The sequence below is a fragment of the Oncorhynchus keta genome, chromosome 3 (assembly GCF_023373465.1).
Source record: "Oncorhynchus keta strain PuntledgeMale-10-30-2019 chromosome 3, Oket_V2, whole genome shotgun sequence".
NCBI lineage: Eukaryota > Metazoa > Chordata > Actinopteri > Salmoniformes > Salmonidae > Oncorhynchus > Oncorhynchus keta.
In genome coordinates, this window is record NC_068423.1 from 7,946,378 (window position 1) to 7,973,731 (window position 27,354).

A 27,354-nucleotide genomic window follows, 5' to 3' on the forward strand; every position below is an offset into this window, starting at 1 on the left:
AGGTTAGGTGTATGAAAATAAGCAAAAGCAGAGCCCGGATAGCTCAGTCGGTAGAGCATCAGACTTTTAATCTGAGGGTCCAGGGTTCAAGTCCCTGTTCGGGCGATGCTTTAATGTTCACATTTCTTCACTCCACTGTCTTTCTGAACATGCATTTTACTTGACTTTCCATGACATGTTCGAACTGTGGACAAAACACTCCCAGAGCCAAAACAGCTTAGTCTGAAGACATCCTCATAGTACCGATAAAGTTTGTCGAAACATGTCAAACCATGTTAAAATGAATCCTCAGGTTGTCGATTGTCTTAATAATCGATCATATTTCAACCGGACAATAGCGTATTCAATAGAAAGGAAAAACAACGAAGGGTGCGCACTCGGTCACGCTCGCAAACCAGCATTGCATGCTTCCTAAGCACTGACAGAAGGTCTCGTTCTTCTTAATTTTTCAGAAAAGAAGTCTGAAACAATGTCTAAAGACTGTTGACATCTAGTGGAAGCCATAGGAACTGCAATCTGGGTCCGAACCCATTAGAAACTCAATAGGCATTCAATTGAAAACTACCCACATCAAAAAAATCCCACTTCCTGGATTGATTTTCCTCAGGTTTTCGCCTGCCGTATCAGTTCTGTTATACTCACAGACAGGATTTTAACAGTTTTGGAAACTTTAGAGTGATTTTTATCCACATCTACCAATTATATGCATATCCGAGCATGTGGGCCTGAGTAACAGGGCACGCTTCTCATCCATATGCCGAAATTCTGCCTCCAAGCCAAAAGAAGTTGAACTCCTTGTTCGAATAATGATTTAAGTCTGTCAATCACACAGCATCATCTGATTTAGGAATTTGCAGTGTGCCATGCTTCTGTGAGAGACAATTGTCATCTTAAGCAGCATTGGTTTGGTGGTTTATGTAAAGCCACATTTGTTAATGTGCTGATTCATTGACTTCGCTCTGTAAAGAAGGCAGATAATGCACACATGAAAACGACTTGATTTGAACACACAACCTTCTGATCTGGAGTCAGACGCACTACCTTTGCGCCACGAGATCTTGTACAATGTGTTTTTTTGGAGGGGATGCCTAGTTCAGATTTTGTTGACTGTATCATTTGGAATGAAGACCTGGTTCTCTGGGGAACTGTACCATCTGACAATGCCCCCTCGTCAGCACGTGCCTCTACCCGGCAGGTTAGGTGTATGAAAATAAGCAAAAGCAGATCCCGGATAGCTCAGTCGGTAGAGCATCAGACTTTTAATCTGAGGGTCCAGGGTTCAAGTCCCTGTTCGGGCGATACTTTAATGTTCACATTTCTTCACTCCACTGTCTTTCTGAACATGCATTTTACTTGACTTTCCATGACATGTTCGAACTGTGGACAAAACACTCCCAGAGCCAAAACAGCTTAGTCTGAAGACATCCTCATAGTACCGATAAAGTTTGTCGAAACATGTCAAACCATGTTAAAATGAATCCTCAGGTTGTCGATTGTCTTAATAATCGATCATATTTCAACCGGACAATAGCGTATTCAATAGAAAGGAAAAACAACGAAGGGTGCGCACTCGGTCACGCTCGCAAACCAGCATTGCATGCTTCCTAAGCACTGACAGAAAGGTCTCGTTCTTCTTAATTTTTCAGAAAAGAAGTCTGAAACAATGTCTAAAGACTGTTGACATCTAGTGGAAGCCATAGGAACTGCAATCTGGGTCCGAACCCATTAGAAACTCAATAGGCATTCAATTGAAAACTACCCACATCAAAAAAATCCCACTTCCTGGATTGATTTTCCTCAGGTTTTCGCCTGCCGTATCAGTTCTGTTATACTCACAGACAGGATTTTAACAGTTTTGGAAACTTTAGAGTGATTTTTATCCACATCTACCAATTATATGCATATCCGAGCATGTGGGCCTGAGTAACAGGGCACGCTTCTCATCCATATGCCGAAATTCTGCCTCCAAGCCAAAAGAAGTTGAACTCCTTGTTCGAATAATGATTTAAGTCTGTCAATCACACAGCATCATGTGATTTAGGAATTTGCAGTGTGCCATGCTTCTGTGAGAGACAATTGTCATCTTAAACAGCATCGGTTTGGTGGTTTATGTAAAGCCACATTGGTTCATGTGCTGATTCATTGACTTCGCTGTGTAAAGAAGGCAGATAATAATGGACACATTAAATCCCTGACCACACAACCTTCTGATCAGGAGTCAGACGCGCTACCTTTGCGCCACGAGATCTTGTACAATGTGTTTTTTGGAGGGGATGCCTAGTTCAGATTTTGTTGACTGTATCATTTGGAATGAAGACCTGGTTCTCTGGGGAACTGTACCATCTGACAATGCCCCCTCGTCAGCACGTGCCTCTACCCGGCAGGTTAGGTGTATGAAAATAAGCAAAAGCAGAGCCCGGATAGCTCAGTCGGTAGAGCATCAGACTTTTAATCTGAGGGTCCAGGGTTCAAGTCCCTGTTCGGGCGATACTTTAATGTTCACATTTCTTCACTCCACTGTCTTTCTGAACATGCATTTTACTTGACTTTCCATGACATGTTCGAACTGTGGACAAAACACTCCCAGAGCCAAAACAGCTTAGTCTGAAGACATCCTCATAGTACCGATAAAGTTTGTCGAAACATGTCAAACCATGTTAAAATGAATCCTCAGGTTGTCGATTGTCTTAATAATCGATCATATTTCTACCGGACAATAGCGTATTCAATAGAAAGGAAAAACAACGAAGGGTGCGCACTCGGTCACGCTCGCAAACCAGCATTGCATGCTTCCTAAGCATTGACAGAAAGGTCTCGTTCTTCTTACTTTTTCAGAAAAGAAGTCTGAAACAATGTCTAAAGACTGTTGACATCTAGTGAAAGCCATAGGAACTGCAATCTGGGTCCGAACCCATTAGAAGCTCAATAGGCATTCAATTGCAAACTACCCACATCAAAAAAATCCCACTTCCTGGATTGATTTTCCTCAGGTTTCCGCCTGCCGTATCAGTTCTGTTATACTCACAGACAGGATTTTAACAGTTTTGGAAACTTTAGAGTGATTTTTATCCACATCTACCAATTATATGCATATCCGAGCATGTGGGCCTGAGTAACAGGGCACGCTTCTCATCCATATGCCGAAATTCTGCCTCCAAGCCAAAAGAAGTTGAACTCCTTGTTCGAATAATGATTTAAGTCTGTCAATCACACAGCATCATCTGATTTAGGAATTTGCAGTGTGCCATGCTTCTGTGAGAGACAATTGTCATCTTAAGCAGCATTGGTTTGGTGGTTTATGTAAAGCCACATTTGTTAATGTGCTGATTCATTGACTTCGCTCTGTAAAGAAGGCAGATAATGCACACATGAAAACCCTGAACACAACTTGATTTGAACACACAACCTTCTGATCTGGAGTCAGACGCACTACCTTTGCGCCACGAGATCTTGTACAATGTTTTTTTGGAGGGGATCCCTAGTTCAGATTTTGTTGACTGTATCATTTGGAATGAAGACCTGGTTCTCTGGGGAACTGTACCATCTGACAATGCCCCCTCGTCAGCACGTGCCTCTACCCGGCAGGTTAGGTGTATGAAAATAAGCAAAAGCAGAGCCCGGATAGCTCAGTCGGTAGAGCATCAGACTTTTAATCTGAGGGTCCAGGGTTCAAGTCCCTGTTCGGGCGATGCTTTAATGTTCACATTTCTTCACTCCACTGTCTTTCTGAACATGCATTTTACTTGACTTTCCATGACATGTTCGAACTGTGGACAAAACACTCCCAGAGCCAAAACAGCTTAGTCTGAAGACATCCTCATAGTACCGATAAAGTTTGTCGAAACATGTCAAACCATGTTAAAATGAATCCTCAGGTTGTCGATTGTCTTAATAATCGATCATATTTCAACCGGACAATAGCGTATTCAATAGAAAGGAAAAACAACGAAGGGTGCGCACTCGGTCACGCTCGCAAACCAGCATTGCATGCTTCCTAAGCATTGACAGAAGGTCTCGTTCTTCTTACTTTTTCAGAAAAGAAGTCTGAAACAATGTCTAAAGACTGTTGACATCTAGTGGAAGCCATAGGAACTGCAATCTGGGTCCGAACCCATTAGAAACTCAATAGGCATTCAATTGAAAACTACCCACACCAAAAAAATCCCACTTCCTGGATTGATTTTCCTCAGGTTTCTGCCTGCCGTATCAGTTCTGTTATACTCACAGACAGGATTTTAACAGTTTTGGAAACTTTAGAGTGATTTTTATCCACATCTACCAATTATATGCATATCCGAGCATGTGGGCCTGAGTAACAGGGCACGCTTCTCATCCATATGCCGAAATTCTGCCTCCAAGCCAAAAGAAGTTGAACTCCTTGTTCGAATAATGATTTAAGTCTGTCAATCACAAAGCATCATCTGATTTAGGAATTTTCAGTGTGCCATGCTTCTGTGAGAGAGAATTGTCATCTTAAGCAGCGTTGGTTTGGTGGTTTATGTAAAGCTACATTGGTTCACGTGCTGATTCATTGACTTCGCTCTGTAAAGAAGGCAGATAATGCACACATGAAAACGACTTGATTTGAACACACAACCTTCTGATCTGGAGTCAGACGCACTAACTTTGCGCCACGAGATCTTGTACAATGTGTTTTTTGGAGGGGATGCCTAGTTCAGATTTTGTTGACTGTATCATTTGGAATGAAGACCTGGTTCTCTGGGGAACTGTACCATCTGACAATGCCCCCTCGTCAGCACGTGCCTCTACCCGGCAGGTTAGGTGTATGAAAATAAGCAAAAGCAGAGCCCGGATAGCTCAGTCGGTAGAGCATCAGATGTTTAATCTGAGGGTCCAGGGTTCAAGTCCCTGTTTGGGCGATACTTTAATGTTCACATTTCTTCACTCTACTGTCTTTCTGAACATGCATTTTACTTGACTTTCCATGACATGTTCGAACTGTGGACAAAACACTCCCAGAGCCAAAACAGCTTAGTCTGAAGACATCCTCATAGTACCGATAAAGTTTGTCGAAACATGTCAAACCATGTTAAAATGAATCCTCAGGTTGTCGATTGTCTTAATAATCGATCATATTTCAACCGAACAATAGCGTATTCAATAGAAAGGAAAAACAACGAAGGGTGCGCACTCGGTCACGCTCGCAAACCAGCATTGCATGCTTCCTAAGCATTGACAGAAAGGTCTCGTTCTTCTTAATTTTTCAGAAAAGAAGTCTGAAACAATGTCTAAAGACTGTTGACATCTAGTGGAAGCCATATGAACTGCAATCTGGGTCCGAACCCATTAGAAACTCAATAGGCATTCAATTGAAAACTACCCACATCAAAAAAAATCCCACTTCCTGGATTGATTTTCCTCAGGTTTCGCCTGCCGTATCAGTTCTGTTATACTCACAGACAGGATTTTAACAGTTTTGGAAACTTTAGAGTGATTTTTATCCACATCTACCAATTATATGCATATCCGAGCATGTGGGCCTGAGTAACAGGGCACGCTTCTCATCCATATGCCGAAATTCTGCCTCCAAGCCAAAAGAAGTTGAACTCCTTGTTCGAATAATGATTTAAGTCTGTCAATCACACAGCATCATCTGATTTAGGAATTTGCAGTGTGCCATGCTTCTGTGAGAGACAATTGTCATCTTAAGCAGCATTGGTTTGGTGGTTTATGTAAAGCCACATTTGTTAATGTGCTGATTCATTGACTTCGCTCTGTAAAGAAGGCAGATAATGCACACATGAAAACCCTGAACACGACTTGATTTGAACACACAACCTTCTGATCTGGAGTCAGACGCACTACCTTTGCACCACGAGATCTTGTACAATGTGTTTTTTGGAGGGGATCCCTAGTTCAGATTTTGTTGACTGTATCATTTGGAATGAAGACCTGGTTCTCTGGGGAACTGTACCATCTGACAATGCCCCCTCGTCAGCACGTGCCTCTACCCGGCAGGTTAGGTGTATGAAAATAAGCAAAAGCAGAGCCCGGATAGCTCAGTCGGTAGAGCATCAGACTTTTAATCTGAGGGTCCAGGGTTCAAGTCCCTGTTCGGGCGATACTTTAATGTTCACATTTCTTCACTCCACTGTCTTTCTGAACATGCATTTTACTTGACTTTCCATGACATGTTCGAACTGTGGACAAAACACTCCCAGAGCCAAAACAGCTTAGTCTGAAGACATCCTCATAGTACCGATAAAGTTTGTCGAAACATGTCAAACCATGTTAAAATGAATCCTCAGGTTGTCGATTGTCTTAATAATCGATCATATTTCAACCGGACAATAGCGTATTCAATAGAAAGGAAAAACAACGAAGGGTGCGCACTCGGTCACGCTCGCAAACCAGCATTGCATGCTTCCTAAGCATTGACAGAAAGGTCTCGTTCTTCTTACTTTTTCAGAAAAGAAGTCTGAAACAATGTCTAAAGACTGTTGACATCTAGTGGAAGCCATAGGAACTGCAATCTGGGTCCGAACCCATTAGAAACTCAATAGGCATTCAATTGAAAACTACCCACATCAAAAAAATCCCACTTCCTGGATTGATTTTCCTCAGGTTTTCGCCTGCTGTATCAGTTCTGTTATACTCACAGACAGGATTTTAACAGTTTTGGAAACTTTAGAGTGATTTTTATCCACATCTACCAATTATATGCATATCCGAGCATGTGGGCCTGAGTAACAGGGCACGCTTCTCATCCATATGCCGAAATTCTGCCTCCAAGTCAAAAGAAGTTGAACTCCTTGTTCAAATAATGATTTAAGTCTGTCAATCACACAGCATCATCTGATTTAGGAATTTGCAGTGTGCCATGCTTCTGTGAGAGACAATTGTCATCTTAAGCAGCATTGGTTTGGTGGTTTATGTAAAGCTACATTTGTTAATGTGCTGTTTCATTGACTTCGCTCTGTAAAGAAGGCAGATAATGCATACATGAAAACGTCTTGATTTGAACACACAACCTTCTGATCTGGAGTCAGACGCACTAACTTTGCGCCACGAGATCTTGTACAATGTGTTTTTTGGAGGGGATCCCTAGTTCAGATTTTGTTGACTGTATCATTTGGAATGAAGACCTGGTTCTCTGGGGAACTGTACCATCTGACAATGCCCCCTCGTCAGCACGTGCCTCTACCCGGCAGGTTAGGTGTATGAAAATAAGTAAAAGCAGAGCCCAGATAGCTCAGTCGGTAGAGCATCAGACTTTTAATCTGAGGGTCCAGGGTTCAAGTCCCTGTTCGGGCGATACTTTAATGTTCACATTTCTTCACTCCACTGTCTTTCTGAACATGCATTTTACTTGACTTTCCATGACATGTTCGAACTGTGGACAAAACACTCCCAGAGCCAAAACAGCTTAGTCTGAAGACATCCTCATAGTACCGATAAAGTTTGTCGAAACATGTCAAACCATGTTAAAATGAATCCTCAGGTTGTCGATTGTCTTAATAATCGATCATATTTCAACCGGACAATAGCGTATTCAATAGAAAGGAAAAACAACGAAGGGTGCGCACTCGGTCACGCTCGCAAACCAGCATTGCATGCTTCCTAAGCATTGACAGAAGGTCTCGTTCTTCTTATTTTTCAGAAAAGAAGTCTGAAACAATGTCTAAAGACTGTTGACATCTAGTGGAAGCCATAGGAACTGCAATCTGGGTCCGAACCCATTAGAAACTCAATAGGCATTCAATTGAAAACTACCCACACCAAAAAAATCCCACTTCCTGGATTGATTTTCCTCAGGTTTCTGCCTGCCGTATCAGTTCTGTTATACTCACAGACAGGATTTTAACAGTTTTGGAAACTTTAGAGTGATTTTTATCCACATCTACCAATTATATGCATATCCGAGCATGTGGGCCTGAGTAACAGGGCACGCTTCTCATCCATATGCCGAAATTCTGCCTCCAAGCCAAAAGAAGTTGAACTCCTTGTTCGAATAATGATTTAAGTCTGTCAATCACACAACATCATCTGATTTAGGAATTTGCAGTGTGCCATGCTTCTGTGAGAGAGAATTGTCATCTTAAGCAGCATTGGTTTGGTGGTTTATGTAAAGCTACATTGGTTCACGTGCTGATTCATTGACTTCGCTCTGTAAAGAAGGCAGATAATGCACACATGAAAACGACTTGATTTGAACACACAACCTTCTGATCTGGAGTCAGACGCACTACCTTTGTGCCACGAGATCTTGTACAATGTGTTTTTTGGAGGGGATCCCTAGTTCAGATTTTGTTGACTGTATCATTTGGAATGAAGACCTGGTTCTCTGGGGAACTGTACCATCTGACAATGCCCCCTCGTCAGCACGTGCCTCTACCCGGCAGGTTAGGTGTATGAAAATAAGCAAAAGCAGAGCCCGGATAGCTCAGTCGGTAGAGCATCAGACTTTTAATCTGAGGGTCCAGGGTTCAAGTCCCTGTTCGGGCGATGCTTTAATGTTCACATTTCTTCACTCCACTGTCTTTCTGATCATGCATTTTACTTGACTTTCCATGACATGTTCGAACTGTGGACAAAACACTCCCAGAGCCAAAACAGCTTAGTCTGAAGACATCCTCATAGTACCGATAAAGTTTGTCGAAACATGTCAAACCATGTTAAAATGAATCCTCAGGTTGTCGATTGTCTTAATAATCGATCATATTTCAACCGGACAATAGCGTATTCAATAGAAAGGAAAAACAACGAAGGGTGCGCACTCGGTCACGCTCGCAAACCAGCATTGCATGCTTCCTAAGCACTGACAGAAAGGTCTCGTTCTTCTTACTTTTTCAGAAAAGAAGTCTGAAACAATGTCTAAAGACTGTTGACATCTAGTGGAAGCCATAGGAAATGCAATCTGGGTCCGAACCCATTAGAAACTCAATAGGCATTCAATTGAAAACTACCCACACCAAAAAAAATCCCACTTCCTGGATTGATTTTCCTCAGGTTTTCGCCTGCCGTATCAGTTCTGTTATACTCACAGACAGGATTTTAACAGTTTTGGAAACTTTAGAGTGATTTTTATCCACATCTACCAATTATATGCATATCCGAGCATGTGGGCCTGAGTAACAGGGCACGCTTCTCATCCATATGCCGAAATTCTGCCTCCAAGCCAAAAGAAGTTGAACTCCTTGTTCGAATAATGATTTAAGTCTGTCAATCACAAAGCATCATCTGATTTAGGAATTTGCAGTGTGCCATGCTTCTGTGAGAGAGAATTGTCATCTTAAGCAGCATTGGTTTGGTGGTTTATGTAAAGCTACATTGGTTCACGTGCTGATTCATTGAGTTCGCTCTGTAAAGAAGGCAGATAATGCACACATGAAAACGACTTGATTTGAACACACAACCTTCTGATCTGGAGTCAGACGCACTACCTTTGCGCCACGAGATCTTGTACAATGTGTTTTTTGGAGGGGATGCCTAGTTCAGATTTTGTTGACTGTATCATTTGGAATGAAGACCTGGTTCTCTGGGGAACTGTACCATCTGACAATGCCCCCTCGTCAGCACGTGCCTCTACCCGGCAGGTTAGGTGTATGAAAATAAGCAAAAGCAGAGCCCGGATAGCTCAGTCGGTAGAGCATCAGACTTTTAATCTGAGGGTCCAGGGTTCAAGTCCCTGTTCGGGCGATGCTTTAATGTTCACATTTCTTCACTCCACTGTCTTTCTGATCATGCATTTTACTTGACTTTCCATGACATGTTCGAACTGTGGACAAAACACTCCCAGAGCCAAAACAGATTAGTCTGAAGACATCCTCATAGTACCGATAAAGTTTGTCGAAACATGTCAAACCATGTTAAAATGAATCCTCAGGTTGTCGATTGTCTTAATAATCGATCATATTTCAACCGGACAATAGCGTATTCAATAGAAAGGAAAAACAACGAAGGGTGCGCACTCGGTCACGCTCGCAAACCAGCATTGCATGCTTCCTAAGCATTGACAGAACGGTCTCGTTCTTCTTACTTTTTCAGAAAAGAAGTCTGAAACAATGTCTAAAGACTGTTGACATCTAGTGGAAGCCATAGGAACTGCAATCTGGGTCCGAACCCATTAGAAACTCAATAGGCATTCAATTGAAAACTACCCACACCAAAAAAATCCCACTTCCTGGATTGATTTTCCTCAGGTTTCTGCCTGCCGTATCAGTTCTGTTATACTCACAGACAGGATTTTAACAGTTTTGGAAACTTTAGAGTGATTTTTATCCACATCTACCAATTATATGCATATCCGAGCATGTGGGCCTGAGTAACAGGGCACGCTTCTCATCCATATGCCGAAATTCTGCCTCCAAGCCAAAAGAAGTTGAACTCCTTGTTCGAATAATGATTTAAGTCTGTCAATCACACAACATCATCTGATTTAGGAATTTGCAGTGTGCCATGCTTCTGTGAGAGAGAATTGTCATCTTAAGCAGCATTGGTTTGGTGGTTTATGTAAAGCTACATTGGTTCACGTGCTGATTCATTGACTTCGCTCTGTAAAGAAGGCAGATAATGCACACATGAAAACGACTTGATTTGAACACACAACCTTCTGATCTGGAGTCAGACGCACTACCTTTGTGCCACGAGATCTTGTACAATGTGTTTTTGGAGGGTCCCTAGTTCAGATTTTGTTGACTGTATCATTTGGAATGAAGACCTGGTTCTCTGGGGAACTGTACCATCTGACAATGCCCCCTCGTCAGCACGTGCCTCTACCCGGCAGGTTAGGTGTATGAAAATAAGCAAAAGCAGAGCCCGGATAGCTCAGTCGGTAGAGCATCAGACTTTTAATCTGAGGGTCCAGGGTTCAAGTCCCTGTTCGGGCGATACTTTAATGTTCACATTTCTTCACTCTACTGTCTTTCTGAACATGCATTTTACTTGACTTTCCATGACATGTTCGAACTGTGGACAAAACACTCCCAGAGCCAAAACAGCTTAGTCTGAAGACATCCTCATAGTACCGATAAAGTTTGTCGAAACATGTCAAACCATGTTAAAATGAATCCTCAGGTTGTCGATTGTCTTAATAATCGATCATATTTCAACCGGACAATAGCGTATTCAATAGAAAGGAAAAACAACGAAGGGTGCGCACTCGGTCACGCCAAACCAGCATTGCATGCTTCCTAAGCACTGACAGAAAGGTCTCGTTCTTCTTAATTTTTCAGAAAAGAAGTCTGAAACAATGTCTAAAGACTGTTGACATCTAGTGGAAGCCATAGGAACTGCAATCTGGGTCCGAACCCATTAGAAACTCAATAGGCATTCAATTGAAAACTACCCACATCAAAAAAAATCCCACTTCCTGGATTGATTTTCCTCAGGTTTTCGCCTGCCGTATCAGTTCTGTTATACTCACAGACAGGATTTTAACAGTTTTGGAAACTTTAGAGTGATTTTTATCCACATCTACCAATTATATGCATATCCGAGCATGTGGGCCTGAGTAACAGGGCACGCTTCTCATCCATATGCCGAAATTCTGCCTCCAAGCCAAAAGAAGTTGAACTCCTTGTTCGAATAATGATTTAAGTCTGTCAATCACACAACATCATCTGATTTAGGAATTTGCAGTGTGCCATGCTTCTGTGAGAGACAATTGTCATCTTTAGCAGCATTGGTTTGGTGGTTTATGTAAAGCCACATTAGTTCATGTGCTGATTCATTGACTTCGCTGTGTAAAGAACGCAGATAATGCACATGAAAACATGAAAACGACTTGATTTGAACACACAACCTTCTGATCTGGAGTCAGACGCACTACCTTTGCGCCACGAGATCTTGTACAATGTGTTTTTTGGAGGGGATGCCTAGTTCAGATTTTGTTGACTGTATCATTTGGAATGAAGACCTGGTTCTCTGGGGAACTGTACCATCTGACAATGCCCCCTCGTCAGCACGTGCCTCTACCCGGCAGGTTAGGTGTATGAAAATAAGCAAAAGCAGAGCCCGGATAGCTCAGTCGGTAGAGCATCAGACTTTTAATCTGAGGGTCCAGGGTTCAAGTCCCTGTTCGGGCGATGCTTTAATGTTCACATTTCTTCACTCCACTGTCTTTCTGAACATGCATTTTACTTGACTTTCCATGACATGTTCGAACTGTGGACAAAACACTCCCAGAGCCAAAACAGCTTAGTCTGAAGACATCCTCATAGTACCGATAAAGTTTGTCGAAACATGTCAAACCATGTTAAAATGAATCCTCAGGTTGTCGATTGTCTTAATAATCGATCATATTTCAACCGGACAATAGCGTATTCAATAGAAAGGAAAAACAACGAAGGGTGCGCACTCGGTCACGCTCGCAAACCAGCATTGCATGCTTCCTAAGCATTGACAGAACGGTCTCGTTCTTCTTACTTTTTCAGAAAAGAAGTCTGAAACAATGTCTAAAGACTGTTGACATCTAGTGGAAGCCATAGGAACTGCAATCTGGGTCCGAACCCATTAGAAACTCAATAGGCATTCAATTGAAAACTACCCACACCAAAAAAATCCCACTTCCTGGATTGATTTTCCTCAGGTTTTCGCCTGCCGTATCAGTTCTGTTATACTCACAGACAGGATTTTAACAGTTTTGGAAACTTTAGAGTGATTTTTATCCACATCTACCAATTATATGCATATCCGAGCATGTGGGCCTGAGTAACAGGGCACGCTTCTCATCCATATGCCGAAATTCTGCCTCCAAGCCAAAAGAAGTTGAACTCCTTGTTCGAATAATGATTTAAGTCTGTCAATCACACAGCATCATCTGATTTAGGAATTTACAGTGTGCCATGCTTCTGTGAGAGACAATTGTCATCTTAAGCAGCATTGGTTTGGTGGTTTATGTAAAGCTACATTGGTTCACGTGCTGATTCATTGACTTCGCTCTGTAAAGAATGCAGATAATGCACACATGAAAACGACTTGATTTGAACACACAACATTCTGATCTGGAGTCAGACGCACTACCTTTGTGCCACGAGATCTTGTACAATGTGTTTTTTGGAGGGGATCCCTAGTTCAGATTTTGTTGACTGTATCATTTGGAATGAAGACCTGGTTCTCTGGGGAACTGTACCATCTGACAATGCCCCCTCGTCAGCACGTGCCTCTACCCGGCAGGTTAGGTGTATGAAAATAAGCAAAAGCAGAGCCCGGATAGCTCAGTCGGTAGAGCATCAGACTTTTAATCTGAGGGTCCAGGGTTCAAGTCCCTGTTCGGGCGATACTTTAATGTTCACATTTCTTCACTCTACTGTCTTTCTGAACATGCATTTTACTTGACTTTCCATGACATGTTCGAACTGTGGACAAAACACTCCCAGAGCCAAAACAGCTTAGTCTGAAGACATCCTCATAGTACCGATAAAGTTTGTCGAAACATGTCAAACCATGTTAAAATGAATCCTCAGGTTGTCGATTGTCTTAATAATCGATCATATTTCAACCGGACAATAGCGTATTCAATAGAAAGGAAAAACAACGAAGGGTGCGCACTCGGTCACGCTCGCAAACCAGCATTGCATGCTTCCTAAGCACTGACAGAAAGGTCTCGTTCTTCTTAATTTTTCAGAAAAGAAGTCTGAAACAATGTCTAAAGACTGTTGACATCTAGTGGAAGCCATAGGAACTGCAATCTGGGTCCGAACCCATTAGAAACTCAATAGGCATTCAATTGAAAACTACCCACATCAAAAAAATCCCACTTCCTGGATTGATTTTCCTCAGGTTTTCGCCTGCCGTATCAGTTCTGTTATACTCACAGACAGGATTTTAACAGTTTTGGAAACTTTAGAGTGATTTTTATCCACATCTACCAATTATATGCATATCCGAGCATGTGGGCCTGAGTAACAGGGCACGCTTCTCATCCATATGCCGAAATTCTGCCTCCAAGCCAAAAGAAGTTGAACTCCTTGTTCGAATAATGATTTAAGTCTGTCAATCACACAACATCATCTGATTTAGGAATTTGCAGTGTGCCATGCTTCTGTGAGAGACAATTGTCATCTTAAGCAGCATTGGTTTGGTGGTTTATGTAAAGCCACATTGGTTCATGTGCTGATTCATTGACTTCGCTCTGTAAAGAAGGCAGATAATGCACACATGAAAACCCTGAACACGACTTGATTTGAACACACAACCTTCTGATCTGGAGTCAGACGCACTACCTTTGCGCCACGAGATCTTGTACAATGTGTTTTTTGGAGGGGATCCCTAGTTCAGATTTTGTTGACTGTATCATTTGGAATGAAGACCTGGTTCTCTGGGGAACTGTACCATCTGACAATGCCCCCTCGTCAGCACGTGCCTCTACCCGGCAGGTTAGGTGTATGAAAATAAGCAAAAGCAGAGCCCGGATAGCTCAGTCGGTAGAGCATCAGACTTTTAATCTGAGGGTCCAGGGTTCAAGTCCCTGTTCGGGCGATACTTTAATGTTCACATTTCTTCACTCCACTGTCTTTCTGAACATGCATTTTACTTGACTTTCCATGACATGTTCGAACTGTGGACAAAACACTCCCAGAGCCAAAACAGCTTAGTCTGAAGACATCCTCATAGTACCGATAAAGTTTGTCGAAACATGTCAAACCATGTTAAAATGAATCCTCAGGTTGTCGATTGTCTTAATAATCGATCATATTTCTACCGGACAATAGCGTATTCAATAGAAAGGAAAAACAACGAAGGGTGCGCACTCGGTCACGCTCGCAAACCAGCATTGCATGCTTCCTAAGCATTGACAGAAAGGTCTCGTTCTTCTTACTTTTTCAGAAAAGAAGTCTCAAACAATGTCTAAAGACTGTTGACATCTAGTGGAAGCCATAGGAACTGCAATATGGGTCCGAACCCATTAGAAACTCAATAGGCATTCAATTGAAAACTACCCACACTAAAAAAAAAAAAAAAAAATCCCACTTCCTGGATTGATTTTCCTCAGGTTTTCGCCTGCCGTATCAGTTCTGTTATACTCACAGACAGGATTTTAACAGTTTTGGAAACTTTAGAGTGATTTTTATCCACATCTACCAATTATATGCATATCCGAGCATGTGGGCCTGAGTAACAGGGCACGCTTCTCATCCATATGCCGAAATTCTGCCTCCAAGCCAAAAGAAGTTGAACTCCTTGTTCGAATAATGATTTAAGTCTGTCAATCACACAGCATCATCTGATTTAGGAATTTGCAGTGTGCCATGCTTCTGTGAGAGACAATTGTCATCTTAAGCAGCATTGGTTTGGTGGTTTATGTAAAGCCACATTTGTTAATGTGCTGATTCATTGACTTCGCTCTGTAAAGAAGGCAGATAATGCACACATGAAAACCCTGAACACAACTTGATTTGAACACACAACCTTCTGATCTGGAGTCAGACGCACTACCTTTGCGCCACGAGATCTTGTACAATGTTTTTTTGGAGGGGATCCCTAGTTCAGATTTTGTTGACTGTATCATTTGGAATGAAGACCTGGTTCTCTGGGGAACTGTACCATCTGACAATGCCCCCTCGTCAGCACGTGCCTCTACCCGGCAGGTTAGGTGTATGAAAATAAGCAAAAGCAGAGCCCGGATAGCTCAGTCGGTAGAGCATCAGACTTTTAATCTGAGGGTCCAGGGTTCAAGTCCCTGTTCGGGCAATACTTTAATGTTCACATTTCTTCACTCCACTGTCTTTCTGAACATGCATTTTACTTGACTTTCCATGACATGTTCGAACTGTGGACAAAACACTCCCAGAGCCAAAACAGCTTAGTCTGAAGACATCCTCATAGTACCGATAAAGTTTGTCGAAACATGTCAAACCATGTTAAAATGAATCCTCAGGTTGTCGATTGTCTTAATAATCGATCATATTTCAACCGGACAATAGCGTATTCAATAGAAAGGAAAAACAACGAAGGGTGCGCACTCGGTCACGCTCGCAAACCAGCATTGCATGCTTCCTAAGCACTGACAGAAAGGTCTCGTTCTTCTTACTTTTTCAGAAAAGAAGTCTGAAACAATGTCTAAAGACTGTTGACATCTAGTGGAAGCCATAGGAACTGCAATCTGGGTCCGAACCCATTAGAAACTCAATAGGCATTCAATTGAAAACTACCCACATCAAAAAAATCCCACTTCCTGGATTGATTTTCCTCAGGTTTTCGCCTGCCGTATCAGTTCTGTTATACTCACAGACAGGATTTTAACAGTTTTGGAAACTTTAGAGTGATTTTTATCCACATCTACCAATTATATGCATATCCGAGCATGTGGGCCTGAGTAACAGGGCACGCTTCTCATCCATATGCCGAAATTCTGCCTCCAAGCCAAAAGAAGTTGAACTCCTTGTTCGAATAATGATTTAAGTCTGTCAATCACACAACATCATCTGATTTAGGAATTTGCAGTGTGCCATGCTTCTGTGAGAGACAATTGTCATCTTAAGCAGCATTGGTTTGGTGGTTTATGTAAAGCCACATTGGTTCAATGTGCTGATTCATTGACTTCGCTCTGTAAAGAAGGCAGATAATGCACACATGAAAAAACGACTTGATTTGAACACACAACTTTCTGATCTGGAGTCAGACGCACTACCTTTGCGCCACGAGATCTTGTACAATGTTTTTTTGGAGGGGATCCCTAGTTCAGATTTTGTTGACTGTATCATTTGGAATGAAGACCTGGTTCTCTGGGGAACTGTACCATCTGACAATGCCCCCTCGTCAGCACGTGCCTCTACCCGGCAGGTTAGGTGTATGAAAATAAGCAAAAGCAGAGCCCGGATAGCTCAGTCGTTAGAGCATCAGACTTTTAATCTGAGAGTCCAGGGTTCAAGTCCCTGTTCGGGCGATACTTTAATGTTCACATTTCTTCACTCTACTGTCTTTCTGAACATGCATTTTACTTGACTTTCCATGACATGTTCGAACTGTGGACAAAACACTCCCAGAGCCAAAACAGCTTAGTCTGAAGACATCCTCATAGTACCGATAAAGTTTGTCGAAACATGTCAAACCATGTTAAAATGAATCCTCAGGTTGTCGATTGTCTTAATAATCGATCATATTTCAACCGGACAATAGCGTATTCAATAGAAAGGAAAAACAACGAAGGGTGCGCACTCGGTCACGCTCGCAAACCAGCATTGCATGCTTCCTAAGCATTGACAGAAAGGTCTCGTTCTTCTTACTTTTTCAGAAAAGAAGTCTGAAACAATGTCTAAAGACTGTTGACATCTAGTGGAAGCCATAGGAACTGCAATCTGGGTCCGAACCCATTAGAAACTCAATAGGCATTCAATTGAAAACTACCCACACCAAAAAAAATCCCACTTCCTGGATTGATTTTCCTCAGGTTTCCGCCTGCCGTATCAGTTCTGTTATACTCACAGACAGGATTTTAACAGTTTTGGAAACTTTAGAGTGATTTTTATCCACATCTACCAATTATATGCATATCCGAGCATGTGGGCCTGAGTAACAGGGCACGCTTCTCATCCATATGCCGAAATTCTGCCTCCAAGCCAAAAGAAGTTGAACTCCTTGTTCGAATAATGATTTAAGTCTGTCAATCACACAGCATCATCTGATTTAGGAATTTGCAGTGTGCCATGCTTCTGTGAGAGACAATTGTCATCTTAAGCAGCATTGGTTTGGTGGTTTATGTAAAGCCACATTGGTTCATGTGCTGATTCATTGACTTCGCTCTGTAAAGAAGGCAGATAATGCATACATGAAAACGTCTTGATTTGAACACACAACCTTCTGATCTGGAGTCAGACGCACTAACTTTGCGCCACGAGATCTTGTACAATGTGTTTTTGGAGGGGATGCCTAGTTCAGATTTTGTTGACTGTATCATTTGGAATGAAGACCTGGTTCTCTGGGGAACTGTACCATCTGACAATGCCCCCTCGTCAGCACGTGCCTCTACCCGGCAGGTTAGGTGTATGAAAATAAGCAAAAGCAGAGCCCGGATAGCTCAGTCGGTAGAGCATCAGACTTTTAATCTGAGGGTCCAGGGTTCAAGTCCCTGTTCGGGCGATACTTTAATGTTCACATTTCTTCACTCCACTGTCTTTCTGAACATGCATTTTACTTGACTTTCCATGACATGTTCGAACTGTGGACAAAACACTCCCAGAGCCAAAACAGCTTAGTCTGAAGACATCCTCATAGTACCGATAAAGTTTGTCGAAACATGTCAAACCATGTTAAAATGAATCCTCAGGTTGTCGATTGTCTTAATAATCGATCATATTTCAACCGGACAATAGCGTATTCAATAGAAAGGAAAAACAACGAAGGGTGCGCACTCGGTCACGCTCGCAAACCAGCATTGCATGCTTCCTAAGCATTGACAGAACGGTCTCGTTCTTCTTACTTTTTCAGAAAAGAAGTCTGAAACAATGTCTAAAGACTGTTGACATCTAGTGGAAGCCATAGGAACTGCAATCTGGGTCCGAACCCATTAGAAACTCAATAGGCATTCAATTGAAAACTACCCACACCAAAAAAAATCCCACTTCCTGGATTGATTTTCCTCAGGTTTTCGCCTGCTGTATCAGTTCTGTTATACCCACAGACAGGATTTTAACAGTTTTGGAAACTTTAGAGTGATTTTTATCCACATCTACCAATTATATGCATATCCGAGCATGTGGGCCTGAGTAACAGGGCACGCTTCTCATCCATATGCCGAAATTCTGCCTCCAAGCCAAAAGAAGTTGAACTCCTTGTTCGAATAATGATTTAAGTCTGTCAATCACACAGCATCATCTGATTTAGGAATTTGCAGTGTGCCATGATTCTGTGAGAGACAATTGTCATCTTAAGCAGCATTGGTTTGGTGGTTTATGTAAAGCCAAATTGGTTCATGTGCTGATTCATTGACTTCGCTGTGTAAAGAAGGCAGATAATGCACACATGAAAACCCTGAAAACGACTTGATTTGAACACACAACCTTCTGATCTGGAGTCAGACGCACTACCTTTGCGCCACGAGATCTTGTACAATGTGTTTTTTGGAGGGGATGCCTAGTTCAGATTTTGTTGACTGTATCATTTGGAATGAAGACCTGGTTCTCTGGGGAACTGTACCATCTGACAATGACCCTCGTCAGCACGTGCCTCTACCCGGCAGGTTAGGTGTATGAAAATAAGCAAAAGCAGAGCCCGGATAGCTCAGTCGGTAGAGCATCAGACTTTTAATCTGAGGGTCCAGGGTTCAAGTCCCTGTTCGGGCGATACTTTAATGTTCACATTTCTTCACTCTACTGTCTTTCTGAACATGCATTTTACTTGACTTTCCATGACATGTTCGAACTGTGGACAAAACACTCCCAGAGCCAAAACAGCTTAGTCTGAAGACATCCTCATAGTACCGATAAAGTTTGTCGAAACATGTCAAACCATGTTAAAATGAATCCTCAGGTTGTCGATTGTCTTAATAATCGATCATATTTCAACCGGACAATAGCGTATTCAATAGAAAGGAAAAACAACGAAGGGTGCGCACTCGGTCACGCTCGCAAACCAGCATTGCATGCTTCCTAAGCATTGACAGAAAGGTCTCGTTCTTCTTACTTTTTCAGAAAAGAAGTCTGAAACAATGTCTAAAGACTGTTGACATCTAGTGGAAGCCATAGGAACTGCAATCTGGGTCCGAACCCATTAGAAACTCAATAGGCATTCAATTGAAAACTACCCACATCAAAAAAATCCCACTTCCTGGATTGATTTTCCTCAGGTTTTCGCCTGCCGTATCAGTTCTGTTATACTCACAGACAGGATTTTAACAGTTTTGGAAACTTTAGAGTGATTTTTATCCACATCTACCAATTATATGCATATCCGAGCATGTGGGCCTGAGTAACAGGGCACGCTTCTCATCCATATGCCGAAATTCTGCCTCCAAGCCAAAAGAAGTTGAACTCCTTGTTCGAATAATGATTTAAGTCTGTCAATCACACAGCATCATCTGATTTAGGAATTTGCAGTGTGCCATGCTTCTGTGAGAGACAATTGTCATCTTAAGCAGCATTGGTTTGGTGGTTTATGTAAAGCCACATTGGTTCATGTGCTGATTCATTGACTTCGCTCTGTAAAGAAGGCAGATAATGCACACATGAAAAAAACGACTTGATTTGAACACACAACCTTCTGATCTGGAGTCAGACGCACTACCTTTGCGCCACGAGATCTTGTACAATGTGTTTTTGGAGGGGATGCCTAGTTCAGATTTTGTTGACTGTATCATTTGGAATGAAGACCTGGTTCTCTGGGGAACTGTACCATCTGACAATGCCCCCTCGTCAGCACGTGCCTCTACCCGGCAGGTTAGGTGTATGAAAATAAGCAAAAGCAGAGCCCGGATAGCTCAGTCGGTAGAGCATCAGACTTTTAATCTGAGGGTCCAGGGTTCAAGTCCCTGTTCGGGCGATACTTTAATGTTCACATTTCTTCACTCCACTGTCTTTCTGAACATGCATTTTACTTGACTTTCCATGACATGTTCGAACTGTGGACAAAACACTCCCAGAGCCAAAACAGCTTAGTCTGAAGACATCCTCATAGTACCGATAAAGTTTGTCGAAACATGTCAAACCATGTTAAAATGAATCCTCAGGTTGTCGATTGTCTTAATAATCGATCATATTTCAACCGGACAATAGCGTATTCAATAGAAAGGAAAAACAACGAAGGGTGCGCACTCGGTCACGCTCGCAAACCAGCATTGCATGCTTCCTAAGCACTGACAGAAAGGTCTCGTTCTTCTTAATTTTTCAGAAAAGAAGTCTGAAACAATGTCTAAAGACTGTTGACATCTAGTGGAAGCCATAGGAACTGCAATCTGGGTCCGAACCCATTAGAAACTCAATAGGCATTCAATTGAAAACTACCCACATCAAAAAAAAATCCCACTTCCTGGATTGATTTTCCTCAGGTTTTCGCCTGCCGTATCAGTTCTGTTATACTCACAGACAGGATTTTAACAGTTTTGGAAACTTTAGAGTGATTTTTATCCACATCTACCAATTATATGCATATCCGAGCATGTGGGCCTGAGTAACAGGGCACGCTTCTCATCCATATGCCGAAATTCTGCCTCCAAGCCAAAAGAAGTTGAACTCCTTGTTCGAATAATGATTTAAGTCTGTCAATCACACAGCATCATCTGATTTAGGAATTTGCAGTGTGCCATGCTTCTGTGAGAGACAATTGTCATCTTAAGCAGCATTGGTTTGGTGGTTTATGTAAAGCCACATTTGTTAATGTGCTGATTCATTGACTGTGCTGTGTAAAGAAGGCAGATGATAATAGACACATGAAATCCCTGACCACGACGTGACTTGAACACACAACCTTCTGATCTGGAGTCAGACAAGCTACCTTTGCGCCACGAGATCTTGTACAGTGTGTTTTTTGGAGGGGATGCCTAGTTCAGATTTTGTTGACTGTATCATTTGGAATGAAGACCTGGTTCTCTGGGGAACTGTACCATCTGACAATGCCCCCTCGTAAGCACGTGCCTCTACCCGGCAGGTTAGGTGTATGAAAATAAGCAAAAGCAGAGCCCGGATAGCTCAGTTGGTAGAGCATCAGACTTTTAATCTGAGGGTCCAGGGTTCAAGTCCCTGTTCGGGCGATACTTTAATGTTCACATTTCTTCACTCCACTGTCTTTCTGAACATGCATTTTACTTGACTTTCCATGACATGTTCGAACTGTGGACAAAACACTCCCAGAGCCAAAACAGCTTAGTCTGAAGACATCCTCATAGTACCGATAAAGTTTGTCGAAACATGTCAAACCATGTTAAAATGAATCCTCAGGTTGTCGATTGTCTTAATAATCGATCATATTTCTACCGGACAATAGCGTATTCAATAGAAAGGAAAAACAACGAAGGGTGCGCACTCGGTCACGCTCGCAAACCAGCATTGCATGCTTCCTAAGCATTGACAGAACGGTCTCGTTCTTCTTACTTTTTCAGAAAAGAAATCTGAAACAATGTCTAAAGACTGTTGACATCTAGTGGAAGCCATAGGAACTGCAATCTGGGTCCGAACCCATTAGAAACTCAATAGGCATTCAATTGAAAACTACCCACACCAAAAAAAATCCCACTTCCTGGATTGATTTTCCTCAGGTTTCCGCCTGCCGTATCAGTTCTGTTATACTCACAGACAGGATTTTAACAGTTTTGGAAACTTTAGAGTGATTTTTATCCACATCTACCAATTATATGCATATCCGAGCATGTGGGCCTGAGTAACAGGGCACGCTTCTCATCCATATGCCGAAATTCTGCCTCCAAGCCAAAAGAAGTTGAACTCCTTGTTCGAATAATGATTTAAGTCTGTCAATCACACAGCATCATCTGATTTAGGAATTTGCAGTGTGCCATGCTTCTGTGAGAGACAATTGTCATCTTAAGCAGCATTGGTTTGGTGGTTTATGTAAAGCCACATTTGTTAATGTGCTGATTCATTGACTTCGCTGTGTAAAGAAGGCAGATAATGCACACATGAAAACGACTTGATTTGAACACACAACCTTCTGATCTGGAGTCAGACGCACTAGCTTTGCGCCACGAGATCTTGTACAATGTGTCTTTTGGAGGGGATGCCTAGTTCAGATTTTGTTGACTGTATCATTTGGAATGAAGACCTGGTTCTCTGGGGAACTGTACCATCTGACAATGCCCCCTCGTCAGCACGTGCCTCTACCCGGCAGGTTAGGTGTATGAAAATAAGCAAAAGCGGAGCCCGGATAGCTCAGTCGGTAGAGCATCAGACTTTTAATCTGAGGGTCCAGGGTTCAAGTCCCTGTTCAGGCGATGCTTTAATGTTCACATTTCTTCACTCCACTGTCTTTCTGAACATGCATTTTACTTTACTTTCCATGACATGTTCGAACTGTGGACAAAACACTCCCAGAACCAAAACAGCTTAGTCTGAAGACATCCTCATAGTACCGATAAAGTTTGTCGAAACATGTCAAACCATGTTAAAATGAATCCTCAGGTTGTCGATTGTCTTAATAATCGATCATATTTCAACCAGACAATAGCGTATTCAATAGAAAGGAAAAACAACGAAGGGTGCGCACTCGGTCACGCTCGCAAACCAGCATTGCATGCTTCCTAAGCACTGACAGAAAGGTCTCGTTCTTCTTAATTTTTCAGAAAAGAAGTCTGAAACAATGTCTAAAGACTGTTGACATCTAGTGGAAGCCATAGGAACTGCAATCTGGGTCCGAACCCATTAGAAACTCAATAGGCATTCAATTGAAAACTACCCACATCAAAAAAAATCCCACTTCCTGGATTGATTTTCCTCAGGTTTTCGCCTGCCGTATCAGTTCTGTTATACTCACAGACAGGATTTTAACAGTTTTGGAAACTTTAGAGTGATTTTTATCCACATCTACCAATTATATGCATATCCGAGCATCTGGGCCTGAGTAACAGGGCACGCTTCTCATCCATATGCCGAAATTCTCCCTCCAAGCCAAAAGAAGTTGAACTCTTTGTTCGAATAATGATTTAAGTCTGTCAATCACACAGCATCATCTGATTTAGGAATTTGCAGTGTGCCATGCTTCTGTGAGAGACAATTGTCATCTTAAGCAGCATTGGTTTGGTGGTTTATGTAAAGCCACATTTGTTAATGTGCTGATTCATTGACTTCGCTGTGTAAAGAAGGCAGATAATGCACACATGAAAACCCTGAACACGACTTGATTTGAACACACAACCTTCTGATCTGGAGTCAGTATTGCACTACCTTTGCGCACGAGATCTTGTACAATGTGTTTTTTGGAGGGGATGCCTAGTTCAGATTTTGTTGACTATATCATTTGGAATGAAGACCTGGTTCTCTGGGGAACTGTACCATCTGACAATGCCCCCTCGTCAGCACGTGCCTCTACCCGGCAGGTTAGGTGTATGAAAATAAGCAAAAGCAGAGCCCGGATAGCTCAGTCGGTAGAGCATCAGACTTTTAATCTGAGGGTCCAGGGTTCAAGTACCTGTTTGGGCGATACTTTAATGTTCACATTTCTTCACTCCACTGTCTTTCTGAACATGCGTTTTACTTGAATTTCCATGACATGTTGGAACTGTGGACAAAACACTCCCAGAGCCAAAACAGCTTAGTCTGAAGACATCCTCATAGTACCGATAAAGTTTGTCAAAACATGTTAAAATGAATCCTCAGGTTGTCGATTGTCTTAATAATCGATCATATTTCAACCGGACAATAGCGTATTCAATAGAAAGGAAAAACAACGAAGGGTGCGCACTCGGTCACGCTCGCAAACCAGCATTGCATGCTTCCTAAGCATTGACAGAAAGGTCTCGTTCTTCTTAATTTTTCAGAAAAGAAGTCTGAAACAATGTCTAAAGACTGTTGACATCTAGTGGAAGCCATATGAACTGCAATCTGGGTCCGAACCCATTAGAAACTCAATAGGCATTCAATTGAAAACTACCCACATCAAAAAAAAGTCCCACTTCCTGGATTGATTTTCCTCAGGTTTTCGCCTGCCGTATCAGTTCTGTTATACTCAGTTTTTTTTGTCAATTACAGACTGGATTTTAACAGTTTTGGAAACTTTAGAGTGATTTTTATCCACATCTACCAATTATATGCATATCCGAGCATGTGGGCCTGAGTAACAGGGCACGCTTCTCATCCATATGCCGAAATTCTGCCTCCAAGCCAAAAGAAGTTGAACTCCTTGTTCGAATAATGATTTAGGTCTGTCAATCACACAGCATCATCTGATTTAGGAATTTGCAGTGTGCCATGCTTCTGTGAGAGACAATTGTCATCTTAAGCAGCATTGGTTTGGTGGTTTATGTAAAGCCACATTGGTTCATGTGCTTATTCATTGACTTCGCTGTGTAAAAAAGGTAGATGATAATGGACACATGAAATCCCTGACCGCGACGTGACTTGAACACACAACCTTCTGATCTGGAGTCAGACGCGCTACTTTTGCGCCACGAGATCTTGTACAATGTGTTTTTTGGAGGGGATGCCTAGTTCAGATTTTGTTGACTGTATCATTTGGAATGAAGACCTGGTTCTCTGGGGAACTGTACCATCTGACAATGCCCCCTCGTCAGCACGTGCCTCTACCCGGCAGGTTAGGTGTATGAAAATAAGCAAAAGCAGAGCCCGGATAGCTCAGTCGGTAGAGCATCAGACTTTTAATCTGAGAGTCCAGGGTTCAAGTCCCTGTTCGGGCGATGCTTTAATGTTCACATTTCTTCACTCCACTGTCTTTCTGATCATGCATTTTACTTGACTTTCCATGACATGTTCGAACTGTGGACAAAACACTCCCAGAGCCAAAACAGATTAGTCTGAAGACATCCTCATAGGCCGATAAAGTTTGTCGAAACATGTCAAACCATGTTAAAATGAATCCTCAGGTTGTCGATTGTCTTAATAATCGATCATATTTCAACCGGACAATAGCGTATTCAATAGAAAGGAAAAACAACGAAGGGTTGCACTGGTCACGCTCGCAAACCAGCATTGCATGCTTCCTAAGCATTGTAAGGGAATACCCCCTGTATTGGACAAAAATGAATGGCATGTCATTGGCATCGGACAAACCATATACACATTGGCCAATACCACCCATTTGTTCGGCGTTGATTCATCCAAAGTGTATTGCAAATGCCATATGGTAATTGCCAGTTGTAACACTTTAAAAATTCAACAGGGGGCAAATGCGCTCCACGGGTTTTTCATATTGGAGATGTAACCCAAATTAATGTCCAAAAGTAAAATTTTGAAAAAATGAACTTTTTTTTCAAAAACTTTATCACCCCTTAAAAAGTGCTTTCTGGACCGTTTTCGAAATTCTTTCGATTTTTTGTCAATTACACATGTGTAAGAACTGTATGAATATACTTTTTGTCCAATTTATTATCATAATTTTTAAAAAAAAATTTATATGCGCATGGGAATATGTTTTGTCCAATTCCAATATGATTTCATAGGAAGTCAAAAAGTCAAAAGTCAAAAATGTCAAAATTTTGAAAAAACTTCACACACCCATCAAAAAAGTGCTTTCTGGACCGTTTTCGAAAGTCTTTCGATTTTTTTGTCAATTACACATGTGTAAGAACTGTATGAATATACTTTTGTCCAATTTTATTATCATAATTTTTTTTAATTTTTTTATATGCGCATAAGGAATATGTTTTGTCCAATTCCAATATGATTTCATAGGAAGTCAAAAGTCAAAGTCAAAAATGTCAAAATTTTGTAAAAAATTTGACACACCCATAAAAAGTGCTTTCTGGACCGTTTTCGATGAATTCTTTCATTTTGTCAATTACACATGTGTAAGAACTGTATGAATATACTTTTGTCCAATTTTATTATCATAATTTTTTTTTTTTTTTACATGCGCATAAGGAATATGTTTTGTCCAATTCCAATATGATTTCATAGGAAGTCAAAAGTCAAAAGTCAAAAATGTCAAAATTTTGTAAAACTTCACACACCCTTAAAAAGTGCTTTCTGGACCGTTTTTGAAATTCTTTCAATTTTTTGTCAATTACACATGTGTAAGAACTGTATGAATATACTTTTGTCCAATTTTATTATCATATTTTTTATATTTTTTTTTAATTGTGCATAAGGATTTTTGTGGGCCAAATGACGTAAGTAAATTTGACATGCTCAAAAATCCTGCAGAAATGCAAAATTGACTGGCCTGATGAACTCGGGATGGCCGGGCAGTGATAGTTGTTCCTTTCCATCACTCGTTGTGTTGACTTCATCATGTCCATTTTGTGATGTTTTTTCACTATATAATCATATTGCAAGTGCACGTGCATTTGCAATATGTTTCAATGCATTTACCATATGAAATTTGACCTTGCTCAAAAATGCAAAATTGACTGGTCTGATGAACACAGGATGGCCGAGCAGTGATAGTTGTACATTTCCATCACTCGTTGTGTTGATTTCATCATGTCCATTAGGTGATGTTTTTACACTATAGAATCATATTGCAAGTGCGCGCATTTGCAATATGTTTCAATGTGCATTTACCATATGAAATTTGACATGCTCAAAAATGCAAAATTGACTGGTCTGATGGACACAGGATGGCCGAGCAGTGATAGTTGTACATTTCCATCACTCGTTGTGTTGATTTCATCATGTCCATTAGGTGATGTTTTTACACTATAGAATCATATTGCAAGTGCGCGCGCATTTGCAATATGTTTCAATGTGCATTTACCATATGAAATTTGACATGCTCAAAAATGCAAAATTGACTGGTCTGATGAACACAGGATGGCTGAGCAGTGATAGTTGT

General features: G+C 41.6%; 22 non-coding genes across 22 annotated transcripts; all 22 read left to right on the top strand.

Moving 5' to 3' along the window:
• Positions 1 to 32: 32 nt before the first annotated feature.
• trnak-uuu (transfer RNA lysine (anticodon UUU)) lies at positions 33 to 105 on the top strand. Its single transcript has one exon. It is a non-coding gene; the product is annotated as a tRNA-Lys (tRNA).
• A 1,120-nt stretch (positions 106 to 1,225) lies between these two features.
• On the top strand, positions 1,226 to 1,298 carry trnak-uuu (transfer RNA lysine (anticodon UUU)). Its single transcript has one exon. It is a non-coding gene; the product is annotated as a tRNA-Lys (tRNA).
• Positions 1,299 to 2,414: 1,116 nt separating this feature from the next.
• Positions 2,415 to 2,487, top strand: trnak-uuu (transfer RNA lysine (anticodon UUU)). The gene has a single exon. It is a non-coding gene; the product is annotated as a tRNA-Lys (tRNA).
• A 1,128-nt stretch (positions 2,488 to 3,615) lies between these two features.
• On the top strand, positions 3,616 to 3,688 carry trnak-uuu (transfer RNA lysine (anticodon UUU)). The gene has a single exon. It is a non-coding gene; the product is annotated as a tRNA-Lys (tRNA).
• A 1,119-nt stretch (positions 3,689 to 4,807) lies between these two features.
• Positions 4,808 to 4,880, top strand: trnak-uuu (transfer RNA lysine (anticodon UUU)). The gene has a single exon. It is a non-coding gene; the product is annotated as a tRNA-Lys (tRNA).
• A 1,129-nt stretch (positions 4,881 to 6,009) lies between these two features.
• Positions 6,010 to 6,082, top strand: trnak-uuu (transfer RNA lysine (anticodon UUU)). The gene has a single exon. It is a non-coding gene; the product is annotated as a tRNA-Lys (tRNA).
• Positions 6,083 to 7,202: 1,120 nt separating this feature from the next.
• Positions 7,203 to 7,275, top strand: trnak-uuu (transfer RNA lysine (anticodon UUU)). The gene has a single exon. It is a non-coding gene; the product is annotated as a tRNA-Lys (tRNA).
• Positions 7,276 to 8,393: 1,118 nt separating this feature from the next.
• trnak-uuu (transfer RNA lysine (anticodon UUU)) lies at positions 8,394 to 8,466 on the top strand. The gene has a single exon. It is a non-coding gene; the product is annotated as a tRNA-Lys (tRNA).
• Positions 8,467 to 9,587: 1,121 nt separating this feature from the next.
• Positions 9,588 to 9,660, top strand: trnak-uuu (transfer RNA lysine (anticodon UUU)). The gene has a single exon. It is a non-coding gene; the product is annotated as a tRNA-Lys (tRNA).
• A 1,117-nt stretch (positions 9,661 to 10,777) lies between these two features.
• On the top strand, positions 10,778 to 10,850 carry trnak-uuu (transfer RNA lysine (anticodon UUU)). The gene has a single exon. It is a non-coding gene; the product is annotated as a tRNA-Lys (tRNA).
• Positions 10,851 to 11,974: 1,124 nt separating this feature from the next.
• On the top strand, positions 11,975 to 12,047 carry trnak-uuu (transfer RNA lysine (anticodon UUU)). Its single transcript has one exon. It is a non-coding gene; the product is annotated as a tRNA-Lys (tRNA).
• A 1,120-nt stretch (positions 12,048 to 13,167) lies between these two features.
• On the top strand, positions 13,168 to 13,240 carry trnak-uuu (transfer RNA lysine (anticodon UUU)). Its single transcript has one exon. It is a non-coding gene; the product is annotated as a tRNA-Lys (tRNA).
• A 1,129-nt stretch (positions 13,241 to 14,369) lies between these two features.
• On the top strand, positions 14,370 to 14,442 carry trnak-uuu (transfer RNA lysine (anticodon UUU)). Its single transcript has one exon. It is a non-coding gene; the product is annotated as a tRNA-Lys (tRNA).
• A 1,139-nt stretch (positions 14,443 to 15,581) lies between these two features.
• On the top strand, positions 15,582 to 15,654 carry trnak-uuu (transfer RNA lysine (anticodon UUU)). Its single transcript has one exon. It is a non-coding gene; the product is annotated as a tRNA-Lys (tRNA).
• Positions 15,655 to 16,776: 1,122 nt separating this feature from the next.
• On the top strand, positions 16,777 to 16,849 carry trnak-uuu (transfer RNA lysine (anticodon UUU)). The gene has a single exon. It is a non-coding gene; the product is annotated as a tRNA-Lys (tRNA).
• A 1,120-nt stretch (positions 16,850 to 17,969) lies between these two features.
• trnak-uuu (transfer RNA lysine (anticodon UUU)) lies at positions 17,970 to 18,042 on the top strand. The gene has a single exon. It is a non-coding gene; the product is annotated as a tRNA-Lys (tRNA).
• A 1,129-nt stretch (positions 18,043 to 19,171) lies between these two features.
• trnak-uuu (transfer RNA lysine (anticodon UUU)) lies at positions 19,172 to 19,244 on the top strand. Its single transcript has one exon. It is a non-coding gene; the product is annotated as a tRNA-Lys (tRNA).
• A 1,122-nt stretch (positions 19,245 to 20,366) lies between these two features.
• Positions 20,367 to 20,439, top strand: trnak-uuu (transfer RNA lysine (anticodon UUU)). The gene has a single exon. It is a non-coding gene; the product is annotated as a tRNA-Lys (tRNA).
• Positions 20,440 to 21,573: 1,134 nt separating this feature from the next.
• Positions 21,574 to 21,646, top strand: trnak-uuu (transfer RNA lysine (anticodon UUU)). Its single transcript has one exon. It is a non-coding gene; the product is annotated as a tRNA-Lys (tRNA).
• A 1,121-nt stretch (positions 21,647 to 22,767) lies between these two features.
• On the top strand, positions 22,768 to 22,840 carry trnak-uuu (transfer RNA lysine (anticodon UUU)). The gene has a single exon. It is a non-coding gene; the product is annotated as a tRNA-Lys (tRNA).
• A 1,131-nt stretch (positions 22,841 to 23,971) lies between these two features.
• On the top strand, positions 23,972 to 24,044 carry trnak-uuu (transfer RNA lysine (anticodon UUU)). Its single transcript has one exon. It is a non-coding gene; the product is annotated as a tRNA-Lys (tRNA).
• A 1,141-nt stretch (positions 24,045 to 25,185) lies between these two features.
• trnak-uuu (transfer RNA lysine (anticodon UUU)) lies at positions 25,186 to 25,258 on the top strand. Its single transcript has one exon. It is a non-coding gene; the product is annotated as a tRNA-Lys (tRNA).
• Positions 25,259 to 27,354: the final 2,096 nt, after the last annotated feature.